At 40.2% G+C, this 27,543-nt stretch overlaps 1 pseudogene; it reads right to left on the reverse strand.

Annotated features, from left to right (window-relative positions):
* Nucleotides 1-14,392: 14,392 nt before the first annotated feature.
* Nucleotides 14,393-15,281, reverse strand: LOC114490361 (annotated as a pseudogene).
* Nucleotides 15,282-27,543: the final 12,262 nt, after the last annotated feature.

Raw genomic sequence — 27,543 nt, forward strand, 5'->3', positions numbered from 1 at the left:
TTCCTGTTCTAGATATTTGCTTAGTTTTAGTTTTTGTTTTTTAGGTTCAGTTGTTGATAGTTGTGAGTTTGTTATCATTTTACTGTTCATAGTTTTTTATCTTTTTCTTAGCTAAATCCCTTTAACATTTCATATAATAAGGACTTGGTGGTGATAAATTCCTTTAACTTTACTTCTCACACATAGTTTTATCACCATCAGTTGTTACACATCTTAGCAGATTCCACTTCAGGTTATACTGAATGTGTATTTTCCCAATTTCTTTGAAAACATTCTCACCTATATTTGTTCCACACAAACTATTCACGGGGGCTAATTCTTCAGCCACTTCAAACTTCGCATTGACTCCTAAAATAAAAGAGAACTGAGAAGAATCAGTAACACTTGTCAAGTTATCAACAACCAAAGGAAAACACTTGAAATAATTTGCCTTGTTTTTTAATTGACTATTGATGTTGCTCAAATGTCCCAACTCCACAAGTAACATTTTTCACTGAAAGGCTAATAATCTTAAATAAATTCATTTTATCTGGGCATATTTCTTTGGCTGCTATAATCAAATGTGACTTAAAATTAACTCAATATTTGTAAGTGAATATCCTCACTTGGTTAACAAACAAACCAGTTGACTGGCCAGCCGCTCAGCTCCAGCTCCTTCCTCATGCCAGTACCACCAGCCAGACCCACTGTTTCCTCATCAGGTAAGACCCTGGACTACTCAAGACTCCAGGCTTCAGGCCTCAACCACCCTGGCAATGCAGGCCCAATACCTGCATACTGAGTGCTGGAAGGCCCACCCAGAAACCTCAGGGCCTGCCCTAGGTGCAAGCAGGTTCTGGTGGTGGGGTCCAGAGACCCTTGCTAGGTGGACTGTGTCTCCCAGCATCTTGGCCGGCCAACTACAGTGTTCCTGCCTTGGACCACAGTTCCCAGAGCCACCTGGTTCCTAACATGGCTTCATTTCTTGGGTGGGGGGGGGCATGTGATTTTGGGGCCTTAAATGGGGAGAGAGCTGTATCTGTGGAGGAGCTTGGTCCAGCTCTCATGCAGCCAATGAAGCTGAAATCTTCCTGGAACCTGAGTGCCAGACCCTGGGCCCTTAACAGTACCTTCTGGCAAGCAGAGCCCAGAGCAGGCAAAAATGACAATGTATTCAAAAGCAAAGTCCAAGCACTACCTCTTCTAGACACTGTGCTTCTCCAAGATAGGAATCCAGGAGAGGATTGATCCTTTTTTACGGATATGAAAATCATGGCTTAGAGATTTTAGATGTTCAGGGATGTTGTCATTGACTTCTCTTAAGATGAGTGGGAATGCCTGAACTTTGCTCAAAAGGATTTGTACAGAGGTGTGATGTTGGAGAATTGTAGTAACCTGGTGTCACTAGATTTGCCTTCAAGATGTGCAAAGAAATACTTACCTCCAAGAAAGGACACTTATGAAACAGAATTATCCCAATGGGAAATGAGTAACAGGCTTGAAAACCATGATCTTAAGGAATACAGTTCTAGAGATTATTTGAAAGTCAGAGGGACATTGGAAAATCAAAAGGAATATTTCATTCAAGGAATGATCCTTGAAGGAATTTTTCCTTCAAGGAAGGAAAAAAAAGTCCACCTTCAATCAGCATACTTACTTACCTCAATATCTCACATGTTATTTGGAGAAACTCTATAAATTTAAGAAATGTGGGAAGGCTTTTAGATGAGCTTCCCACTAACTCAACATCGGACTACTCATACAGGTGAGAAACCCTATGCATGCAGGGGATGTAGGAAGGCTTCTACAAGCCTTTACTCAGAACTCACAACTTGTTTTACATTATAGAATTCATCCTGGTGAAAGACCATATAAGTGTGAACAATGTGGGAAAGTCTTTATTCATAGTTCACAACTAACCTGAAATCAAAAAGTCCATACTGGTGAGAAACCTTATGAGTGTGAAGAATGTGCGAAGGCTTTTACTCAGAACTCAAAACTTACTCTACACACTAGAGACTTAATACTGAGGGGGAAAAAAACCCTAAAAATGTAAAGAATGTAGAAAGGTCTTTACTCAGCTTTCAAGACTTATTCTGCATAAGAGAATTCATACTGGTGAAAAACCATATCAGTGTAAGGAATGTGGGAAAGCTTTTATTTGTGGCTCACAGTTTTCTCAACATCAGAAAATTCATAATGGGGAAAGGCTATATGATTGTAAAGAATGTGGGAAGGCCTTTATTCGTGGCTCATTATGTATGCAACATCAGAGGATTCATACTGGTGAAAAAACCCTACAAATGTGAACAGTATGGGACAGCCTTTATCCATGGTTCACAACTTACTCAACACCAGAGAATTCATACCAATGAGAAGCCCTATGAATGTAACAAATGTGGAAAGGCCTTTAGTCATGGCTCACGACTTATTCAACATCACAGAATTCACACTGGTGAGAAACCTTATGAATGTAAAGAATGTAGAATGGCCTTTACTCAGAATTAACATCTTTCTCAACATCAAAGACTTCATACTGGTGAGAAACTCTATGTATGTAATGAATGTGGGAAGGCCTTTGCTCATGGATTACTGTTTTTACAGCATCAGAGAATTCATACAGGTGAGAAACCTTATCAATGTAAGGAATGTGGGAAGGCCTTTATCCGTAGTTCACAACTTAACTCAATATCAGTGAATTCACACTGGAGAAAAACACTATGACTGCAAGGAGTGTGGGAAAGCCTTTAGTCATGGTTCTCAAATTACTCTGTATCAAAGAATCCATACTGGTGAGAAGCTCTATGAATGCAAAAATGTACAAAAGCCTTTACTCAGAGCTCACAACTTTCTCAACGTCAGAGAATTCATACTGGTGAGAAACCATATGAGTGTAAGAAATGTGGGAAGACCTTTACTCATGGCTCACACTTAACTAAACATCAGAGAATTCATATCAGTGAGAAATCTTTTAAATATAAGGAAAATGGGATAGACCTTACTCATGGCTCACAAGTTTATATATGATTTTTTTTTATTCTTTGTGATTGATACTGGCAGACTTCTGTGGTCATTAATCCATTGTCATCAAAGAATTACTAAAATTTGAATATGGGAGTACACTTGCCTCATAAAGTTCAGCATCAGTGAATCTGCATAGGGAAAGATAATGATAATGTAATCCATGTAGAAAAATCTATCATTACTGAAAACCGATTAAACTTTAGCAAATTTTAATAGACAGTAATTTGTTAGTGTAGCAAATATAGGAAAGCCTTTAGCCATAGCACATGTCTTTATCAGTTGCTTTCCTTAACCTCTACTTTTGTTTAATCACTTATAAGAAAATATACCTTCCTTATCAGATTCTTGAAAGTACTGTGTGAGTTATTAAAGTTTTTAGAACAGTGGCTTGAACATGGTATATCACAAATATTAGCTATCATTATAGTGTTACATAATTTGCATGAGAGATTTATGCAGTTTTCTCAACATCAGAGTATAATGAATATTGAGAAATCTTTCATGCAACAAAACCTTAATTATTTGAGTGGGGGCACTGTATGCTATGATAAATGTGAGAAAGCTTTCATTCATATTTTATCCAATATTATATAAAAGAAAATTCATACTGTACAAAAAAGCACTGTAGATTTAACCAGCGGATTGTTGAAAAGGTGTTAAGTGAATTGTGACAAAGTCCAAAAACATAGTTTCTTTTTTTAAATATACTTTATTGATTATGCTACTATAGTTGTCCCATCCCCCCCACTTTATTCCCCTCTTCCCTGTACACCCCCTCCCACCCACATTCTCCCCTTTTAGTTTATGTCCATGAGTCATACATATAAGTTCTTTGGCTTCTACATTTCCTATACTATTCTTAACCTCCCCCTGTTTGTTTTCTACCTACCATTTATGCTACTCATTCTCTATACATTTTCCCCCTTTCTCCCCACCCACTCCCCCACTGATAACCCTCCACGTGACCTCCATTTCTGTGATTCTGTTGCTGCTCTAGTTGTTTGCTTAGTTTGTTTTTGTTTAGGTTTAGTTGTTAATTACTATAAGTTTGTTGTCATGTTGCTGTTCATAGTTTTGATCTTCTTTTTCCTAGATAAGTCCCTGTAACATTTCATATAATAAGGGCTTGGTGATGATGAACTCCTTTAACTTGACCTTATCTGGGAAGCATTTTATCTACCCTTCCAGCTTCTTGCTGTTCCTCTTCTCCTTCTGGCACCCTTATGATTCGGATGTTGGAACATTTAAAGATGTCCCGGAGGTTCCTAAGCCTCTCCTCATTTTTTTGAATTCTTCTTTCTTCATTCTGTTCTAATTCAATATTTCTTTCTTCCTGGTGGTCCAAGCCATTGACTTGAGTCCCAGTTTCCTTCCCATCACCGTTGGTTCCCTGTACATTTTCCTTTATTTCACTTAGCATAGCCTTCATTTTTTCCTCTAATTTGTGACCAAATTCAATCAACTCTGTGAGCATCCTGATTACCAGTGTTTTGAACTGTGCATCTGATAGATTATCTCTTCATCACTTAGTTGTCTTTTTTTTCTGGAGCTTTGATCTGTTCTTTCATTTGGGCCTTTTTTTTTTTTGTCTTGATGTGCCTGTTACATAGTAAGGGGTGGAGCCTTAGGTGTTCACCAGGGTGGGGCAACCCATGTTGCTATGTTGTGATGCTATATGTGGGGGAGGGCTCTTAGAGGGAACAATGGTGCTTGCTCTGCTCTCTGCCAGTTTTCAGTCACTTCCCCCACTACCCACAAGTAAATTGGACCCTTCTGGTGCTGATTCCCGGGTGTGTGGGTTTGTGTACATTCTAGGACCCTGTGGTCCTCTCCAACAAACTCTCCTGTGAGGCTGGGAGTTTCTCCTGCTGCCACTTCAACCCCCACAGATGTTTTCAATCACAGGCTTTGAGGCTTTATTTTCCCACACTTGAACCCTGGGTTGTGTGGTCTGCCTCACTCCCCAGTTGTTCCTCCCAGTTTATCTGCACGCGAATGTGGGACCACCTGGTCCATCAGCTGTGGCCTCACCGGTTTTTTCCACCAGTCACCACCTTGCTGCAAGTCCACTCCACCCAGCTGCCCATCTCCACCCCTCCTACCAGTCTGGATGAATATTTCTTCTTTAACTCCTTGATTGTGGGACTTCCACACAGTTTGATTTTCTGTCAGTTCTGGTTGACTTTGGGTTTTTTTAATTTTAATTGTTGTTCAAGTACAGCTTTCTGTCTTTTACTCCCACCCAAGCCCGCCCCCCCAGCCCTCCCCACCTCCCTCCCATTTCCCCCTCACCCCCAAGTTTTTGTCCATGTGTCTTTTATACTTGTTCCTGTAAACCCTTCCCCTTTTCCCCTGAAATGTCCTCCCCTCTCTCCTCTGGTCACTGTCAGCTGTTCTCTTTTTCAGTGTCTTTGTTTATATTTTGCTTGTTTGTTTGTTTTGTTGTTTAGGTTCCTTTTAAAGGTTTTTTTTGTTTTTAAATTTGTTGTTGTCCCTCTTTTGGTTATGCAAGGAGGCACAGTGTATCTATCTATACCTCCATCTTGGCTGGAAATTGATCCAAAAACAAACTCATAATTTCTACTGTTTCTGACCACAATTTAAAAATATTATTTAGAAATGAAAAAATGGATAGCCAAAATAAATCTTTCTACTTTGAACTTTTTAAAAAACTTTTATTTACAGCTTTTAATTACACTGAAAGTAAAAAACTGACATTACAGACTATTTTGCAATTAAGGAATGTGTCTATGTCAGAGACTGACACTTTTCTGTCCAGTACTGATTTTCCTTCTTTAGTAACAGAATTCTTGATTGGAAACCTGTGTCCGCTTCCCTTGCAGATCCACAAAGTGGAAGTGGTGTTTGTACAAGTATGACATTTAAGAAATCTTCATTTTCCCCCTCTACTTCATTTTTTTCCCCACTGCCTACAATGTGGACATTTAATCTGCAGCTCTGGTAGTTTTATGGGAATTTGGAGAGTGGTATTAAAGATGGTGGAGCAGAAGTACAGAACAATTATATACCTCAGACAATTTAATGGAGCAACCGTAACAACTCTGATCTTCTTACTTCCTGTATTTCTTTATATAAAAATGAACAATAATAAATAAATAAATATTTTTAAATGAAAATAAACTTTCTTGTTGATGAAAAAAACAAATAAACCACTTGAAAATTTACTTTGGTTGTAGTCTTATTATCATTTTTTATTATTAGATATTCCTTTTTAAATATTCTAACTTTTCTGACTACTGCTTTTTGATGAGTACTTAGTCTGATAAAGTGAGTCAATATATTGTATCTTCTCAGCACAGCTGCTGTCATTGCCTAATAAATACAATGCTTGGCTATCTAGTTCCATAACAAACCCATTCACACTCCACAATGCCTTAAAAACACATTAGAAATCCACTTTTATTTTGGCAACATAGGGACATACTCATATATTATTCAGGGTTCAAACAGGAAAGCAGAACCAGTTATAGATAACAGATAGAGAGATGATAGATGAAAGATAGATAAATAGATATTAATAGATTTAATATAAGGAATTGGCTTATGTGATTTATCTTAATGTTTCTTTGGGGATTTTTTAGTGGTTACCACAAGATATTGTAATATACATTTTTACTGATTACAGTACACCTTCAAATAATTTTATACTACTTCACACAGAGTAAGAAACTGTCATTTCCTCCATCCTGTCCTTTCTGCTATTGTCATGCAATGTATTTCCACATTTGTTATTATCACCATAACACGCTCTTATTATTTTCTCTTTAAAATCTTTTAAAGAGATTTAAAAATCAAAGGGGTAAGTCATATATTTACATACATGTTTAATATTTCCGTGGTTCTTCATTCCTTTATGTACATCCAAATTTCTATTTTGTATTATTTTCCTTTGGCCTGAAGTACTTTAATATTGCTTGTGATATAGGCCTGCACTAGATGAAACCTCTAAGTTTTTTCTTTAAAAAGTATTTCATTTTCAATTGTGAAATATATTTTCAGTGAAAGAATTCTAAATGACAGTAGGTGTGGGTTGGGAGAGTTGTTTGTTTTCTTGTTTGTTTGTTTGTGATTTGAATAATATTTCTCCATTGTCTGAGGAGAAGTCATGTGTTCTCATTTTATATTCAATAAATCCTTTTTATGTGGTTGCCTTTACATTTTTCTCCTCATCACTGGTGCTCAGCAATTATATGACTTGACTAGGTCTTCACATTCTTTTCTGATAGTTCCATCGTTTCCATCATTTTCTGAATCTGTTTCTATTTACTGTATTTTGCCATATATAATGTGCACTTTTTGCCCAAATTTTTGAGGGAAAAATAAGGATGTGCATTATACATGGCTATAATGATTACACAACATGGGTATAATGATCCCTGTATAATGCATGCAAAAATGTAGCTGCACATTACATACAGCAAAATGTGGGGGTTTTTTTCCCTGGGGATCATATTTTTGGCTTCTTTGCATACCTGAGAATGTTTGCTTGGATGCTAGTCATTGTGATCTTTACAGTTTGTTAATCATTGCACTTTGTTGTTATTCCTTTAAATAGTGTAGGATTTTGTCCTAGAAAATAGGACAAAATAATGAGTATAATTTTTCACTATGCTTATTAAGCACCTTTGTAAGATTTGGTGATATGAACTGCAAAGAACAATTGCATAATACTCGTCAGTTCCATACATGCATTTGCAAAGGGTAGGAATTCCTTCTTTCTTTCTGCTGTATAGTATTCAATTGTGTAAATATACCACAGGATTTTTTTTATGCTAAGTGAAATAAACCAGTCAGTGAAAGACAAATACCATATGATCTCACTTATAAAAGGATTCTAATGAACAAAATAAACTAACAAACAAAACGGAACCAAAGACATGAAGACCTGGAACAGATTGACAGCTGCCAGAGGAAAGGGGATAGGGGAGAATTGTGGAAAGAAGGGGAAGTTACTTGTCAAAGAACATGTATGAATGACCCTGGACATGGACAACAGTGTGGGGGTTGACTGTGGGAGTGGGGCGTGGGTGGGCAGAGGAGGGAAAAGGAAGAAAAACTGGGACAATTGTAATAGATTGAATAAGAATAAAAAAATGAAGAATGATTGCAAAGTATGACCAAGGAAGAAGGAAAATAAATCAAATATTGCTTGGCTGATTCAGTCCAACCTAGCACTATTATATTGCAAGAAATATAGACAACTGAAATGACTTTTGGGGTGTTCTTAGATTACTTAGAGGAGAAAATCTTTTTTGTTCAGTACTTTCTTTAAATAAATGATTGATTCTATTTCCTGAAACACTAAGGAGATCTCTATAAGCTAATAAACGGATCATTTTTCTTGTTTTAGAATTCTGTTCTACATAGTTCCTCTCCATTTATTTGTTTATTTATTTATTTCAGCCACAGTTACTAACAAAAAAAAAAGAGAGATTAAAATCCCCAAGCTTCAAGGTTTACCTGTAGGTCATATAATCAAGCCTTTCCATTCCAAAAAAAAAAAAAAAAAATCAGCCCCTAAATGATTCATTTTAGGTAGCTATTCAGAGTGTGTTTAAAATCATATCAACTTCCAATTGGGATAGTGGCATAAGCAGACATGGCTTGCCTCTTTGCACAACCACATCAAAATTACAACTAAAATATCAAACAACCATCACTCAGAACTGTCAGAAATTGAGTTGAATGGAAGTCTGACAACTACGAATTAAAGAAACCACATCTGTCCAGACTGGTAGGAGGGGCCCAGACATGGAATGGGGTTGGTCTCTCACCCACATATTAGATAATATTTGAGAAGGGTATCTCTGGAGCAAGGAGTCCCACACCCACATAAGGCCACCCAGCCCAGGGGTCTAATGCCAGGAAGATAAGTCCCAACAACTTCTGGCTACAAAACCAGTGAGGATTGAGTCAGTGGAAGAAACTTTTGGAGCCCCAAGCACTTTCTCTTAAAGAACTCACACATGGACTCACCTACTCAGACATACTCCCTCTCAGTTCCAGCACCTCAATTGCTACTGAGGCACCAATGGCATACAGGGAAAAACTGAAGTGTCTGGCATCAGTATAAGCAAAGGCCATAGTTCCTTTTCTGAACCCTCCCCCGCTAAAGAGCTGGCAAGCTGGTGCCACACCTGAGACTCCACCAACCTGGCTAACACTATTTGACCCACCTTGGAGATCCCCAGAGAATCCACCCCAACCAACTTAAGGGCCCATTCAAGCTGCTTTTCCATGTAAATGATTGGCCATGGCTCACTTCACAACTTCCTAAATCCTATCAAATGAGCAATAGCTGACCTCAGTGAGCCCCAGGCCCAGTACTAGCAGCAGCCAGCCTACATTTACAGTTTGGCTTCATCTTGGCACCTCTAAGCCCCAGGTAAGTAGCAGCCATCTCTGATTGCTTTAGAGCTCAGGAGAGTGGCCCCAGACAGCACACTGGCAAGGGCTAAACTTGACCAGCACCACCTGGGGAACCCCAGAGCCAGCGCACCCAGTGGATAGCTACAGACCATGTAAAAGCTCCAACACCCTGCCCATGCACAGTTGATCCTCCATAGTTGGTGTAGGTTAATGATAAGTGGTCCCAGCCAATCCTTGCAACTGACTGGCCTGGGTAAATCTCTCCCATTGATCTTCCAACAGCAACCAACTCTCAACTACAAGAGAAGGGTATACTCAGCCCAAATGAAGAGTACACTTCAAGTACCCAGCTTGCAGATAAGGGGAGGCTATGGCACTGGAACCTACACAGCGCCTACTGCATTAGGCCATACTACCAAGACATAGAGTCAGAGCAGCTCTACCGAATACAAACAAACTCAGGGAGGCTGCCAAAACAAGGAGACAAAGAAACATGGCACAATGAAAGAACAAAACAAAACTCCAGAAAAAGAGCTAAACAAAACAGAAATAAGCAGTCTATCAGATGCAAAGTTCAAAACACTAGTTATAAAGATGTTAAAGAAACTTAGTGAGGATATCAGCAGCATAAAAAAACATCAAGTCAGAAATGAAGATTTCACTAACTGAAATAAGGAACAGGACTGCTGGCCAAAATGGAGGCATAGGTGGACGCACCATACCTCTATGCACAACCAAGATAGGGACAACAACAATTTAGAAACAGAATAACATCCAGAAATGACAGAAAATTGATCTGAATGGAAGTCGGACTACCAAGAAGTTGAATTAGACCCGTGCATCCAGACCAGTAGGAGGGGCGAAGATGAGCAGCCAGGTGTGGGTCATAGCTCTGAGAGCAGAGAGCGTTGGGACTGGGCGTATAAGGCACCTGGGGCATGCAAGACCACAGCAGGTGGACCCTGAGTGCACAGGCAGCAGCTGGCAGACCCTGGCCCAGGGGTGGCAACCAGCAACCAGCAGACCCAGTGAGGTGGTGATTGTAAAGCAAGCAGTGTGTGCAACCCAGGATCACAGCACTGGGAAATAGAGCCTTGGGACACTGATTGAGGAAACCTGTGGAAGTTGAGGCGCATGGAGAGACACCCAGCCTCACAGGGGAGGTCCTTGGAGGGTCCCACAGTGTGCACAAGCCCACCCACAAGAAATTGGCACCAGAGGGTCCCAGTTTGCTTGGGGGAAGCAGCAGAGGGGACTGAGGTCCCACAGAGAATGGAGCAACCGCTATTGTTCCCTCTCGACGCTGCCCTCACATACAATGTCACAATCCAGCAACTGGGGTGCCCTGCCCTGGTGAACACCTAAGGCTCTGCCCCTTACTGTAACAGGTGTGACCAGACAAAAAGAAAAGAGAGATGGATCAAACAGAAGAACAAATCAAAGCCCCAGAACCCATTCTTTTGAGCAACTGAGAGATAGCCAACCTATCAGATGCACAGCTCAAAACACTGGTGATCAGGAAGCTCACAGAATTGGTTGATTTTGGTCGCAAATTAGATGAACAAATGCAGGCTACAATAAGAGAAATGAAGGAAAATGCATAGGGAACCAATAGTGATGGGAAGGAAACTGGGACTCAAAACAATGGAGTGGGCCAGAAGGAAGAAAGAAACAACCAAACAGAAAAGGATGAAGAAACAAGAATTCAAAAAAAGAAGAGAGGCTTAGGAACCTCCAGGACATCTTTAAACGTTCCAACATCCGAATTATAGGGGTACCAGAAGGAGAAGAGGAAGAGCAACAAATTGAAAACTTATTTGAACAAATAATGAAGAAGAACTTCCCCAATCTGGCAAAGGAAATAGACTTCCAGGAAGTCCAGGAAGCTCAGAGAGTCCCAAAGAAGTTGGACACAAGAAGGAACACACCAAGGCACATAATTACATTAGCCAAGGTAAAAATGAAGGAGAGAATCCTAGAAGCAGCAAGAGATAAGGGGACAGTCACCTACAAAGGAGTTCCCATCAGACTGTCAACTGATTTCTCAAAAGAGATCTTACAGGCAAGAAGGGGCTGGAAAGAAGTATTCCAAGTCATAAAAGGCAAGGACCTATATCCAAGATTACTCTCTTCAGCAAAGCTTTCATTTAGAATGGAAGGGCAGACAAAGTGCTTCCCAGATAAGGTCAAGTTAAAGTAGTTCATCATCACCAAGCCCTTATTTTATGAAATGTTAAAGGGACTTATCTAAGAAAAGACAATAAAAATAAAGCATGTATAGTAAAATGACAGCAAACTCACAATTATTAACAACCACACCTAAAACAAAACCAAAAGAAACTAAGCAAACAACTAGAACAGGAACAGAACCACAGAAATGGAGATCACATGGAGAGTTAGCAACAGGGGAGTGGGAGGAAGAGAGAATAGGAAAAGGTACAGAGAATAAGTAGCATAGATGGTAGGTAGAAAATAGACAGGAGGAGGGCAAGAATAGTATGGGAAATGTAGAAGCTAAAGAACTTATGACACATGGACATGAACTAAAGGGGGGGAATGTGGGTGGGAGAGGGTATACAGGGTGGAGGGGAGTGAAGGGGGAAATGGGACAACTGTAATAGCATAATCAATAAAATACATTTTTAAAAAAGAAGGAACAATTTACAAGGAATCAACAGTAGAGTGGATGAAGCTGAGAATCAAATCAATGATTTGGAACATAAGGAAGCAAAAAAACAATGAATCAGAACAACAAGAAGAAAAAAGAATCCAAAAAAATGAGGATAGTATAAGCAGTCTCTGAGACAACTTCAAGAGATACAACATTTGCATCATAAGGTTGCCAGGGGGAGAAGAGAAAGAGCAAGAAATTGGAAATCTATTTTTAAAAAATCATGAAAGAAAACTTTCCTAATTTGGTGAAGGAAATAAACATGCAATTCCAGGAAGCTCAGAAAATCCCAAACAAGATGGATGCAAAGAGGCCCACTCCAAGACACATCATAATTAAAATGCCAAAGTTAAAGATAAATAGAGAATCTTAAAAGCAGCAAGAGAAAAGAAGTTAGTTATCTACAGGGGAGTTCGCATAAGACTGTCAGCTGATTCCTCTAAAGAAACTTTGCAAGCTAGAAGGGATTGGAAAGACATATTCAAAGTCATGAAAATCAGGGACCTACAGCGAAGATTGCTCTACCCAGCAGAACTATCATTTAGAATTGAAGGGCAGTAGCCAAACAACTTATACACGTGACCCACGGACATGAACAATGGTGGGAGGATTGCCTAAGGGAGTGGGCCATGCTGGGTTGAGGTTGGGGTCAAGGGGGAAATGTCAGAACTGTAAAAGCATAATTAATAAAATAAAATATTTTTTTAATTATATAAAGAGCCCTGGCTGGTGTAGCTCAGTGGATTGAGCACCGGCCTGCAAATCAAAGGGTCATCTTTTGATTCCCAGGTGCGGCACATGCCTGGGTTGCAGACCAGGTCAGGTCCCCATTGGGGGGCGGAGCGTGCAAGAGGCAACCACACATTGATGTTTCTCTCCCTCTCTTTCTCCCTCCCTTTCTCATTGTCTAAAATAAATAAATAAAATATTTTAAACTTATATAAAGAAAATATCATTATATACCTCATAATTAGCTCTCCATTTATGTAACAGCCAATCAAAATTCTGTTTAAATTATTATTGATTCACTCTTTAGCCTTTAACTCTTTCATCTGAGTAATCAAAGTATTTTAAACCTGTTTTTATGTCTTCCATTACTGCATTGCTCTTCTCTACTTACTCTGTATATAACTGCTAAACTACTTTTTAAAAAAACTACAATGCAGCAGTCTATTAAAGCAAAACTAGGGTTGAATAAAATGATTCCCCCCTGGTTCTTGCAAGTAATGTACTATTAAAAAATCAAAATTTCATACCAGCCCTATTATGCTAACTTTTTATTTCCATATAAGAACAATGAGAACCATTTTAATAGCTCTGCCCTTGACTATTAGGCTAATAGCCTCTCTGGGAAACCTATGATCCTACTACTACCTCTCACAATTTTCCTGGGCAGGATGGTTTTTTCAAATCCCTCAGTCTTTCTCTGGGTGAAGCACTTTTCTCTGTCTGAGAAAATTGCATTGCCTTAGGAAGTCTCATGTATTGTTAAGGGAAAAGAAGACTTATTTCCTGCTGCCCAGATCAACTTCAGAAATCTGTGGAATTATGAATTCCATATCAGGTTATTCTAATATCCCAGGCACTGTCCTTCCCCTCCCTTTCCCTCCTTTCCATCAAAACAGTGTGACTCTAAGGAAAGCTGCAACTTCAAGGTTGATGCTTTTGCATGTACCTGACCCAATAATGTTGACTAATGAAAATTTTTTTCTCTTAACTATTTCCTATACTTCAAAAGTGTTTTTAAATCATCCCCAAGTAAGGCTGTGTAAACTTAAGATAACTTGGACTGAACTAAGTAGAAGAGAAATATATCTGTCCCTTTATCTTGGACAGATTTCTTTATTAGATACTTGAACTGACAAAAAGAGAAGTAAGCAGGAAAGACTAAAGTAACATAGGGTAAGGAGAATTGGGCTGAGGGCCCTAGCTCTGTCACCTGTATTCTGTGTAACCCTGTGTAAGTCACTTCATCTATCTAGATCTTAGTTCCCCCATATTTAAATTAAAAGGAAAGGGTAGAGGATTGGACTAGACAACAATTGACAGTTTCTTCCAGGTTTAATATACTATATTGCACATAAATATTTTTGAGGTATGTGATGAAATAGAAGAAAACAGAAAAACTTTTTTAAAACCTTCAAAATGGGGGCAATTAGTGACACCTACTCCTATGTGCCAGCCTGGGAATTTAGCAATGAAAGAAACAGATATGTCCCTGCCCTCATGAGGTCTAATAGCAGAGAGGATGGCAAACATTAAAAACATAAACATGATTATAGTCACACCATTAACTACTGAGTGAATTAATTTATTATACTTTTTTCCCCAAAAGCACAGTTTTTATTTATATAGAATCCTAACCACTTCAGTGGCAGGAGAAAAAGGAGAGGTTCCTTTTTCAATCCAGTGGCCTCCATAACGTTGGTCTGTTATTACCAAACATACAGGCAAGCAGCGCCACGGATTTGGTAAACTAACTACAATGTTCAGTCCCTCTCTGCTAGAGCAACAAGGTGAGCGTCAATCTCTGCTTCTACAAGAATCCTGAATTTAGGATTTCTTATTGTAACTACTCCAACTTGTATTTCTGAAGGTTTGAAATCAATTGATAGAACAGTAAACAGGCATATAATTGCAGTTTCCACTGTCCATTCAAATGTCCAATCAAATTTCTTCACTTTTTTCCAAAAAAGCTGATTGACTCAGTTTGCTTTACTCATGCTGTAGTGGCTTTAAATCCACAGTAGTAACTTGAAAGATCACACTTGCATACCTGAGGTCCTTGTTCTTCACCTATACCAATTAAAATCATACAACAACCAAGCGGTCTCATTTCAGCATTCTGTGTGTAGACCTGAGAAATACTAGCAATTCTTTCACACAGCATATCCACAGGAATCTCATAACCATACCTGTATTTCCAATTAACTGCCTCATAGCGTGCCCTCTGTACCTGGGATCTGCTGTCAGCTGTCATTCCTATTACTACACAACCCATGTTTTCAGTTATCTTAAATAAGTGAGTCACTGTGCTGGAACCCAATAATTTGTCGGGTACTTTCTTCTGTGTGACAACTATTGCACAGTCTTTCTCTCTGACAGCTACTGATGTAAGGCTGCCCTGGTTAATAGCCTTAAAAGCATATTTTGGTAGAGCTGGCCTTTGGGTGAAAAAATGGTAATGTGGCAGTCAAAACCGGACTGGAACCATGAAACATGTCAGTGCACCCACTACTGCAGGAACAGTACCTGAGCCCTGTACCTCCCACACCTGGCATACAAGCCCCTCTGGAAGTTGTAGCAACTGCTTCCCAATTTATTATCCTCCAAATAGGCTACCTAATCTAATATGGGCATTAGAAAAGGTTTCCATGGGAAACTCGTGTAAGCTGAGATCTGACTCAAGGAGAGTTTCGGAACATTAGGAAGCATTTTCTTCCAAATTATAAGGGAAAGTTTATTTAGAACATAACAGGGGTAGTAGAAGGGCCCTTGGAGCTTCCAAGAAAGAAGGAGAAAGATTAGCACCTTAAGGTATAAAAGAGGGAGGAAAGGCACAGGTGTGCTCTGGGGAAGAGAAAGAGAAGAGAGAGAGAGAGATCCATCCCTTGAGAAACAAAAGACAGAGGAAAGGTGAGGGCATGCTCCATATAGAAAGCCACTGAAAAAGCAAGTTTTAAATAAGAAAAATGGAGAAAAGGAGGAAAAGAAATAGAAATTATAATCAAAAGAACTCAAAGAAAGTTGAAAAGGAGAGAAAAAAATGAAAATTATTATATATAAAGGGTGGTCGAGGTTTACATAATATCTACTTCACGGTTAGAAATTTCAGAATTTAGCCAAATTGAATTTCAAAATTATCTTTAACACTAATTACTACATAAGATTCTATTCTGGTAGGTGAAACTGTTAATTATCAGTTCTGGATATAAGTAATAATACATTCTGTTACAGGATGCAGCCAAGAGGGGGGACCCCAAATGGGCATTTAAAATGGGGCCCAGAACTCAAGGTGTCCAGGAGATTTTAAGATGTCCTCACCCCACCCCCCAGGTGTGGGTTGGGGGAAGGGACACATGGAGCAGGGCCTTTGAGAGTTGTTTCGCATAGCAACAGCCTTGCAGCTAACCTCTGGTGTGGTCATTTAACATATCTATAGCCTTTGGCTGGTCGCTTAGATATGTTAAATAGCTGTGGCCGTGCTCAGAGCCAAGGGAATGGAAGTAACTTCCCCACCAAGACGTAACTGGGGGGCAGGTCCCCCAAGTTACAGCGCCTACGTGGGAGCTTGGAGATGATTGGCTCCAGGACTTGGGGCCACACCTGCCCAGACTCATGATGGCAGTCCAGTAAAGCTGGAAGGGTATGAGTTCTGGCATGTGAACCTGAGTGTGGGAGGAGTCAGAAATGGGGCTGCAGAGGAAGATTGGCGTGGGGATTTAAACCCAGATGCAGCAGCCATTGGAGAGAGAACCACACAGCTTTAGCAGAGTGAAGACTCCCGTGGCCCTGAGGGAGAGAAACACGCGGCTCTGGCAGAGTGGGGACTCCCGTGGCCCGGGGAGAGAGGACCATGTGCCTTTGCCAGAGTGGGGAACCCCTGCAGCTTAAGAAGGAGGAACCACCGCCTGGTTTTAGCAGAGATCCCGGCGACTCAGCTGAGGATGCCCAGAACCTAGGGAGGTCTCCCAGTCGAGATCGAGTACTAACTGGGAATAACCAGAGGACTGCCTGAGCCATGGACTTCTATTTCCTTTCCTGAGATACGGTACTCTGGACTGGGCAAAGGGGGAAGGAAGGAAGAACTATGTCTGTTTGTGGGTGTTTTAAGGGACTTTGGGATTTTTGATAAAGACATTAGGTCACTACTTTAAGTTTGTATAGCATTAAATAAACATTTCCTTTCCTTTTCATGAATCTCTGGCATTGAGAGACGTCTTTCCTCTGGCAGCAGACATAACGGACCTGGGGGCTTCTTTCAATAATAGTATATCGTCCCAGGCCTCCCTTGTTTGTTCTGTAACAATTCTACTGAGATCACAAAGTAGTCCATTGCTGTACCCAGCACACTGTGCTACATCATCACTCTATGATTTCATTTACTTGGTAATGAAGTACACAGAGAACAAATTCCCCCTGTGTCTGAGGTGAGACAGGACCCTGGCTACCAGAAATATGTACAATGTGCAACATATCTGCTTAGCATGACAGAGATTGACCTGGCAATCACAAACAGTTTGTGTCAACCTTATACACACCCACAGAAAATAAACTGGGAGAGAATAGCCCCAAGACCCCCCATCTGACAACAGTAAGCTTTACTGGTTCCCCTTCTTCCAGCCCCCGTCTAGAGCTGTCCTCCCCTCATTTCCTGGTTTGAGGGTACCAGAAGACTCTGAGTCTCCATGATACATCAAACCTCCCCCTTTGTATCAAGATGACTTCAAAAAGAACAAGTATCTTGATTGGGAACTTGAGACTTACACAACATTATGCTCTTAAGAACTTCTGTTGTACTCTACATTACCTACATATAAACAACCAGCCACAAACAAGCATCAAACCAGAAGAAAATGAGAAGGTTCTAGAGTCTGTAGACTTGGATACTTGTCCAAGTATCCAATGACAGCAATTTCAATGGCAGCAATGTCCAATGGCAGCAATTTCAATTTGTGGCAAAGTAGCTTTTTGTTGGTGTGATTGTCCCAGCCTTGGTTAGATAACACAACAATTGAGATGTTTAGTAAGTGATCTTTCAGGATATTCTCTGGCGAATAAAGATGAAGACAGGTGCTCACTGTGTGGTAAATTCATAAACGAGAATATTGCTTTGCCTCTTACATGATGAAGGAAAATTATTTCAATAATACCAAGAAAACCATGAATTGACTGCAGAGTTGATGGACAGATTCACCGCCTAAGTACTACACTGGGACATTTAGTAACAAAGCTGAGTTAATTTCATAAACTATCTGGCATGGCAATTGAGCCTGAAGGCCAAACAAATTAAGCCTAGGAACCAAATTTTAAAAATAAACAAATGAAGGAGTGAACGAGCTGTTCCTTCCTATGTCACAGATCACCCATACCTTCATATTTCTCTCCTAAAAGGAGGATCTAAGATGCTCATTAGACCCTGTTAGAGAAAGGCAGAGCAGCATATTGGTTAAAAGCTTAGATTCTAGAGTTAACCTGCCTTGGTTTAAGTCCTGACTCCATCACTAGGTACATAACTTTGAACAAGTTACTTCAACTCTCTATGCCTCAATTTCCTCATCTTCAGAGAACATACTAAAGTCTACCTAGTATGAGTGTTATGAGTCTGAAATGAGTTAATATTGGTAAAGTGCTTAGAAAGGCACATGGCACATATAGTAAGTTCTATAAAAGTACTCGTGAAATTGAGATGTTTAGTAGGATATCTTAACTTGTTAATTTGATATTAAGTTAAACTATAATAACAAACCCAAAAATACCGTTCTTTCAACTTTATGTGACCTTTTTATGTGTCTTTATCATTTTCAATTATTTTATAGCATAATCATCAACACTGTTTTTTGGGAACCACCCTGCCTGATATTAGAAGCTGTAACCCCCACCAAGGCTAAGGCTGAGGAAATGACCTTGGACCATAAGCCACCAAGGAGACAAAAGCTTATCTCCCTGGCAGGAGTACCGCTTCTGCTCCTTTTACTTCACCCTGCCTGGCCCCCAATGCTTGGTCAGTTAGCCAATAACGGGTAAGATTCCCCAAGGGGGGAACGATCTAAGACAGGCACGATCACATGGGAGGCCCCCAAGGAAGGACTTTGGGTGATACAGCAAAAGGGGGTGATGGACCCTCACCCCTCAGCTTTGACATAGCCTGAGTCCTCATTGTCTGCGAGAAAATCTCCTAATATCTTGGCTGCCTTACTTCCCTTGCTCCATCTAAGCCTGAAACAATGACAGAGGGTGGTACAGCCCTGTGCTGGAAAGGGCGGGTGCCCTGGGTGATCAGGCCTAAGAAAGAATATGTAAAATCCTGTGAAACCTGCTTTGTTTAGAATGCTCTCAACTGAATGATAAGGGTCCAAGGAAGGAGTTAGTTTGTTCCTTAAAGTTTTTACAGCTCTTTACTATCTGACCCTGACTCAAAATAGGCCCTCAGAGTTCCTTGTTATTTGATCCTTACTTCCCAGCAATGAGTAATGAGCTTTACCTGAATTCCTGTGTAAATGAATCCAATAAAAGCCATTGAGGAAAAGGCTCTTGGCCCTTCTCCTTCCAGAGATCGGCCACCTTTCCTCCCCAAGCAGATCATGTCTTGGTAGACTTATTCTCATCCATGGCGGATGGGGGCCTCTGCATGCGGAGCCCCCCACACAACTATTATTGTTATTACTATTATACCAGTATGATTTTGGCCAAGCTAGTTGCCTTATAATCTGTTAATCTCATGTATATCTGTGAGAAGTAAACATGGAGGTATTATAAGATCTCAGGGCTAATTTTAGGCTCTTCACAAGAATCTCTGTAATAGACAAAGGAATTTGAAGTAATTAAAGCAATAAAACAGGTTTATCTAATTAGTAGCCTATACAGTCATTATATCAAGTATATCTCAATTTTTAAAATAATAATCTATACAGGCAAAAGATCACCTACCTTCAAATAGCAACCTAGAAAAGTTTATACTTATTCCAGGGATGCTGGACTGGCGTTGTTCAGAAAATGCAGGTCACTCACAGACTAATAACACATTAAAGCATGGAGAAATAAATATGACTGTATAATAGGTATGACTCTAAGTCCAAAAATCAGGGATACAAGAAATATAATGTTGCTTTAATTTCTTTTAATTACCTTAAATCTGACTTTGAGCCCCAGTCATGAGGCTACTTGAGAAATGCTATGCCATCCATTATTTGGGTTCCCAAGTTGTACCAAGATCCTGGGATCTTTCAGCACTGAAGCATGAGACAGTTTCTCAGCCATCATCCAGACTGCTAAAATGCTAAGAGATCTGTTTTCCCAATAGACTGTGACCCCTGCCAGTCCAGCATGTCACCTTTCCTGGGCTCACCTGGAGCACTAGAGTCTTAGTCAAGGCTGGGAGTCCCTGAGCCTGGGGCCAAGTTTCTAGTAACCACAAGTCCCAGTGGCTTTTATTCCCTTCCCAGTCTCTTTCTTTCTCTTTCTTACCCTTGCAGGGTATAAATTATTCTAGGTGGAGAGAATACCCTATTAGAAGCAAAGAAGACTTAGTGACGTCAAAATTTATATTTATATCCTTCAAAACAATCTGAAGCAAGGTACTTCTAAAGGGCCTGGCTATGCACTTGAATTGGAGGAGTAGAAATAAATACATGGCAAAATACAAAGTAATACACACTTCCAAAATTATCCTGCCACACACCAAAAACCCAATTTAATGGCTTTTCTTATCTGAAAGACTGGGCTCTGAATAACTTTTGACTGTTTCAAAAAATAAAATCTACTCTTAATCAATGCCTTTGACATTTTTTAATAACATTCAAAGACTCTGCCAACCCTGAGATAGAACCAGCAGGATTTACTTTTTTTTTTTTTTTAATATTTTATTTATTTATTTTTTAGAGAGGGAAGGGAGGGAGATAGAGAGAGACAGACAGACAGACAGACATCAATGTGCGGTTGCTGGGGGTTATGGCCTGCAACCCAAGAATGTACCCTGGCTGGGAATCGAACCTGGGACACTTTGATTCCCAGCCCGCGCTCAATCCACTGAGCTATGCCAGCCAGGGCTAGGATTTACTTTTAAATTACAAGAAATAATGTTGACTTCAAACCATGAAAACACACCTTTTATTTTATAAATGACTGTCTTCGTTCTGGCTGCTATAACACATTATCACAGACTGGTTGGCTTAAACAACAAACATTTCTCACAGTTCTGGGGGCTGTAAATCCAAGATTAAGTCACCAGCAGATGTATCTGGTGAGATCGCAGTCCTTGGTTCATACATGGCAATCATCTCGCTGTGTACTCACGTGACAAAAAGAATCAGAGCTCTCCGGAGTCCCTTCTACAGGGGCACTAATCTTGCTCATGAGGGCCCACCCTCATGACCTGACCACCTCCCATAGGCCCCACCTCCTGATACCATCACATCAACAAGTGGATTTGGGGGAATACAAAATAGTCCATAATAGTGATAACCCCAGATGAAAAAACAATAGCTCATTTTTGCTATAAACTTAGTAGAGGCCACTTCAATCAACTTCGAAAATTCTCACAACTCTATGAGATAAATCCCATAACTATCTCTATTTACAGGTGAGGAAGCTGAGTCATAAAACAAGATAAGCAATTTGTCCAATGTCACCTTGGTGTCTGGGTGCCAAGTCTGTCCCACAGCCCCACCTAGTGGTGCTGTTGCAGTTCACAGGCTGGCAAGTGGCAGAGCCAGGGTGTGAATCCAAATTGAAGATCGGTGCCAGGCAATCAGCATGTTTGTTTTTTTTTAACAATATGTTGTACTGAGAATTTCACAAATCAATCAAAATAGATAGAATCTTTCTCTAAGCACATATGCTCACTATTTCACCAACTGCTCCCATTCTACGGCTGCTCTAAACCTTCCTTGTGATGAGGTATAATCTACCTCTGTGGCGGAACTGCCTGCCCACTGGCTTGGGTTCTACTCTCTGGAGCTGCAGAGTGAGTCTGCTTTCACATGGCAGCCCCTCAAACCCCTAAATGCAGTTTCCACATCTCCCCTGAGTCTTGCTTTCATCCTTTAGTTCCTTTCATTCCACCAAGTTCATGCCCACTAAGGCAACTGAGTGCAGCAGTTCAGTGCCTGTGTCTGGAAAACTCCTACTTACTAGCTGGCACATTTGAACACCTTTCCTAAACTCTCTAGGCCTCAGATACCTCATCTGCAAAGCAAGCATAATAATAATTCCCACATCATAGGACTGTTGTGTGTACTAATTTAGATAACACATGTAAAGGGCTTAGCACCTGCCTGTCACTTACTGAGTGTTTAATAACTGTTTCTTATTTTGATTATGATTATCACTCCTAACACCCCAGGTTCAGCACTGCCCATTCTTCCCTGCTCAAAGGGAGACCAACACATACAGAATGACCTACACAAAGGATTTCTGACCTCAGTATGATGCAGTGTAGATGCTAGGGTAGAAAGTAGCCTATCCTAGATGGTTTGCCTAATGGATGGTTTGCCTTATGGAATGATTGTGTACCCCTAAAATTCAGATATTGAAACCCTAACCCCAACATGATGGTATTGGAGGTGGTGGACCCTTTAAAAGGTAATGAGGTCATGAAAGTGGAGCCCTCAGGAGTGGGATTAGTGCCTTTTATAAGAAGAGGCCCAACACCTCTCTCACTCTCCACCATATGAGGGCACATAAGAAGTCAGCAGGCTGCAACCCAGACAAGGGCATCCTGGTCTTGGACTTCCAGGTCCCACATCCATGAGAAGTAAATTTCTGTTGTTTAAAAGTCACCTAGACACCCTGGCTGGTGGCTGGTGTGGCTCAGTGGATTGAGTGCCAGTTTGTGAGCCAAAGAGTTGCCGGTTTGTTTCCCAGTCAGGGCACGTCCCTGGGTTGCAAGCCAACATAAGAGGTAACCACACATTGGTGTTTCTCTCCCTCTTTTTCTCCCTCCCTTCCCCTCTCTCTAAAAATAAGTAACTATTTTTTTAAAAGTCACTTGGACTATGCTACTTTGTTAGTTCAGCTTAAACAAAGACAATCTGGTTTCTAAAAAATTAGCTTGCCTAGCACTGCTCTGGAGGTTAGTTTTGATAGAGTATGTCTGCCACCTACTGTAACTTTTGTGAATTACCAGCCAACAATGTTCTTTTACCTAAGAAAAACTCGGAATAAAACTACACTGACACTATTCTAAGAACTAAGGGAAATGCTGCAAAGAATACTGCAAGCGTTTGAGATGACTCCAAAATTACACCCCTTTTCTACCTTGTGACCAGTAAATAAGGTGGTTAGAAGCCAAACATCACTTTTGTTATTGATAAAGCTGATGTTAGAGCATGTTTTACAGAGTATCAGAGCTAAATTACACCTTTAATGCTGACCTCCAAATTAGACCAGGCCAGGTACAAGCAGTGCTGAATCACCGTAGACCTTTCCACATAGGAGCCTGTCCTTATGAGACTTAGTGTCCGGAGGAACAGAGAAGAACAAATACTGTCTGAGAGCAGGAGGGGGAGACGAATGTCCCCTTTCTCCCTCCAAACTCACCCATCAGATGTGGTGCAACATTCCCCACCCCACAGTACGGAGTAAATGCATGTGCACCCACAAGGAAGGAGCTGGGGAGGGGGGCGGGAGCGACCCTCCCACCTCCTGTCCTACCACAGCCCTGTCTTAAAAAGGTCAGGAAATTGTAAACTGCTAAGAATAAATAACTCATATAAACAGTAGTAGCAACAAGGACCAAGAACTAAATTAAAAACGTTTTATTTTTATTTTCCACCTACTCAGACAGCCAATAGGTAATAGAATGCTAAATCTCTTCATTATGAGAATTAAATTAGCTAACACATAGAAAGCACTTAGCACACACCTGTTTCTACTCTTTGTGAAGAGAATCTTTTAAAGGGGAGAACATACTATCTCTTCTACACTCAACGTCCTCCATAGGCATCTGACTCTGCTCAGAGTAAAACCTACAAATATAAAGCGACCTACAAAGCCCTGTGTAATCTGGCTCTGAGGGTCCTCCTCACATTTCCCATTATTCTCTCCCCTTCACTCCACTGGTTGCCCATCCTCCAGCATGCCCGGCAGGCTCCCTCCTCAGAGTCTTTTGCACTCCCTCTTCTCCCATATAGCTTCATGCTCACTCCCTCTCTCCTCACATGCCACCATCTTAATGGGTCTTATCTGATTACAACTCTAGTTACCACCACCCCATCCTGCTCAGCAGGCTTTATACCCCATCCTCACTTCAGTTTTCCCTTTAGTGCATAGCACCATCTGACATTATAGATGTATGGGCTTTGTGTTTCCCATCATGACAAACACACATGTACAACTTTTGAATGAAGCTCCAGCAGAGCAGAGATTGATTTATTGTGTTCATAGCTATATCCCCATACTCTAGAACATATGGCAGAGCCCATGCTCAGTACAAGTTTGTGGGAAATTAACATAATAAATGAACATCCTGCCCAGTTTTCTAAAAGTCTACAGGCCATCTGTTTGTAAGTCACCTGGTGTGCTTTTGGGAAAATGCAGATTCTGTGGCCTGCCCAACACCTCCTGAATTAAAATCTGTCAGGCTGGGCCAGGAAGTTTTTATCTACCTGGAGGCACACAAAAGTCTGAGAACTACTGATCCAGCCCAACCCAGCCATTTTACAGCAAGACCAAGGGTACAGTGCTATTTTGTAGAAAACAGATACTATAACTACCATTCCATGTTATTTCCACTGCAAATTATTTTCATTTGTATCAGCTAAAATGGTGTAAAGTTCTCTGGAAGAACCTGAAAAGTGACACTAAGTAGCCTTTGGGGGTCCTATAGAGACACAATTCAAAAGTAATTAAAATATTTATTTCAGCCCTGACCAGCATGGCTCAGTTGGTTGAGCATCATCCCACAAAGCAATAAGTCACTGGTTTGATTCCCACTCAGGGCACATGCCTATATTGCAGGCCTAATACCCAGTTGGGGTGCATGCAAGAGGCAACCAACCAATGTTCTTCTCTCACATCGATGTTTCTCTCCCTCTCATTCTCCCTCCCATCCCTCTCTCTCAAACAAATAAATTAATTAAATCTTTAAAAAATAAAATATTTATTTCTGACAGTTGCAGAATGAAAAAAGTAACAATAAGCGTAGTTTTAATGTTCAGGAAAATATAAATTTTAATTATGGAATTTTATTTTTTTTTTGACCCAAATTTTTTACTACTACATTTCCTTCCTGTACTAAAGTGTAATCATCCATGTAAGTGATTTTAATTGAATGCTTTTAGGTGCCCTGTTCTGTTCTAGAGTGGAAGTAACAGGAGACTGGGTCCCTGCCCTCAGGAAGCAGATGCCAGGGAAATAGTAAGTAATCAGAAAGATGAGTATACAATTCAGAGAGTCCTTAGTGCTATGAAAGAAAGATAAAATAAGTTACTGAGATGGCAGGCAATGGCAGCAGTACAGGTAGGGAGAAGGGGTGCTATTTTACATCGGGGATTCAGGAAGGGCTCTTTGAGGCATTTAAAGAGAAACTTGAATGAAGGAAATAAGCCAAAGCAAAGTCAACTGCCCTGAATCAGAGATAAGCTTGTTGTGGGTCTTGAGTCAAGTACTCCAGCCACAAGTGGACACATAGATCAGTTTGTGCATCATTTACTCAGAAAATTCTCAAGTGTTGGCGAGGATGTGGAGAAAAGGAAACACTGAGAACTGTTGGTGGAAATGTTAATTTGTGTAACTACTATGGAAAACAGTGTAGAGATTCTGCAGAAGATTAAAAGTAGAACTATCATGTGATTCAGCAATTCTACTTCTGGGTATTTATCTGAAGTAATAAAATCAATATTTCGAAAAGATATCTGCACCCCATGTTCATAGCAGCATTATTTGCAACACCCAAGACATAGAAACAACCTGTGTATCCATCAACAGATGAATGGGTAAACAAAATGCAGTAAGTGTGTATAAAATGGAATATTATGAAGCCATGAAAAGGAAGAAATCTTGCCATTTGCGCAACATGGATGGACCTTGAGGACATTATGCTAAGTGAAATAAGTCAGAGAAAGACAAATACTATATGATCTTGTTTATAAATAAAATCTAAAAAAAAATGAATGCATAGATACAGAAAACAGATTGATGGTTGCCAGTCTGTTCGGTGGGGGTGGGGAAATGTGTAAGGGTGGTCAAAATGTTCAAACTTCCAATTATGAAATATATAAGTCATGAGGAGCCCTTGACCATGTAGCTCTCAGTTGGTTGGAGCATCATCCTATAACAGAAAGGTTGAGGTTTGACTCCTGGTTAGGGCACACACCTAGACTGAGGGTTCAGTTCCAGGTCCAGGTGCATACAATCCCCAGTCCACACAGGTAAGGGAGGTAAGGGAAGCAACCAGTCAATGCTTCTTTCTCACACTGATGTTCTCCCTCTTCCTTCCTCTCTGCCTTCCTCTCTCTCTTAAAGCAATGAAAAAATGTCCTTGGATGAAAATTTAAAAAATTCTAATGTAAGTCATGAGGATGTAAGATACAGCATGGTAGATTATAGTTAGTAATACTATATTATATATTTGAAAGTTGCAAGAATAGATATTAAAAGTTCTCATCACAAGAAAAAAATTGTAACTGTGGTGATCAATCTAAACTAAACTTGTTTTAATGATCATTCTGCACTGTATATAAATATCAAATCATTATATTGTACACCTGGAACCTATATAATGTTATATGTCAATTATACCTCAGTTTAAAAAATCATTATGTTGTACATCTAAAACTAATACAATAGTACATGTCAATCGTATCTCAATTAAAACATTAAATTTTTTAAATGGCTCAAGGAAGCAATATTTCCTGAGTTCTTATTTTAAAAAGAAGGAAAGAAAATGCTCCCAAAACAAATTAGTAAGGGAGCTAGGGAAGCAGGACCGGGAGGGGAGAAAGCCAAGAAAGGATGCAGTCTCATACATACAAAGTCCAGGCCTCAGCTGTACCCTGCAGGGGACCTTTGGAATGTAGGTCACTGCTCAGAGTTTAGACTTTATCTCGACTGGAGCCAAAGGAGCTGGGCTTTCATACTTCTGCAGAGGCTAAGGCCTGGGAGGGCTGGTGCAGGAGGAATGTAAACTCTGGGTCATTTACTTTTGTCTTTGCCTAAGCAAAGCAGTCCCAATACTGATTCCATTTCCTCTGGCTATAAACCCAGAAGTTACACTAAGTGAAATAAACCAGACGCAGAAAGGCAAATACTACATGATCTCACTTACATGTAGAATCTAAAAAATGTTGAACTCAGAACCAGAGAATAGAACAGTGGTTGCCAGGGGTTGGGGGCTGGAGATGGGGAGATGTCGGTAAAAGGTTGCAAACTTTCACTTATAAGATGAATAAATTCTGGGGATATAATGTACAGCTTGGTGACTATAGTTACAGTACTGTATTATACACTTGAAATTTGCTAAGAAAGTAAATCTTAAGTGTTCTTACTACAAAAAAAAAAAAAGAAAGAAAAGTTAACTTTGTGAGCTGATTGATGAGTTAATTAATATGACTGTGGTAATCATTTCCCAGTGTACTCATTTGGTTAGAGCATCATCTCAATACGTCAAGGTTGTGGGTTGGCTTTCTGGTCAGGGCACATATAAGAAATCAACCAATAAATGCACAAGTGGAACAACAAATCGATGATTCATTCTCTCTCTCTCCCCTGCCAACCCCTTCTATCTCTCCTCTCTCTCTCTCTCTCTAAAATCAATAATT

This window comes from Phyllostomus discolor, chromosome 1 (genome assembly GCF_004126475.2).
Source record: "Phyllostomus discolor isolate MPI-MPIP mPhyDis1 chromosome 1, mPhyDis1.pri.v3, whole genome shotgun sequence".
Classification (NCBI taxonomy): domain Eukaryota; kingdom Metazoa; phylum Chordata; class Mammalia; order Chiroptera; family Phyllostomidae; genus Phyllostomus; species Phyllostomus discolor.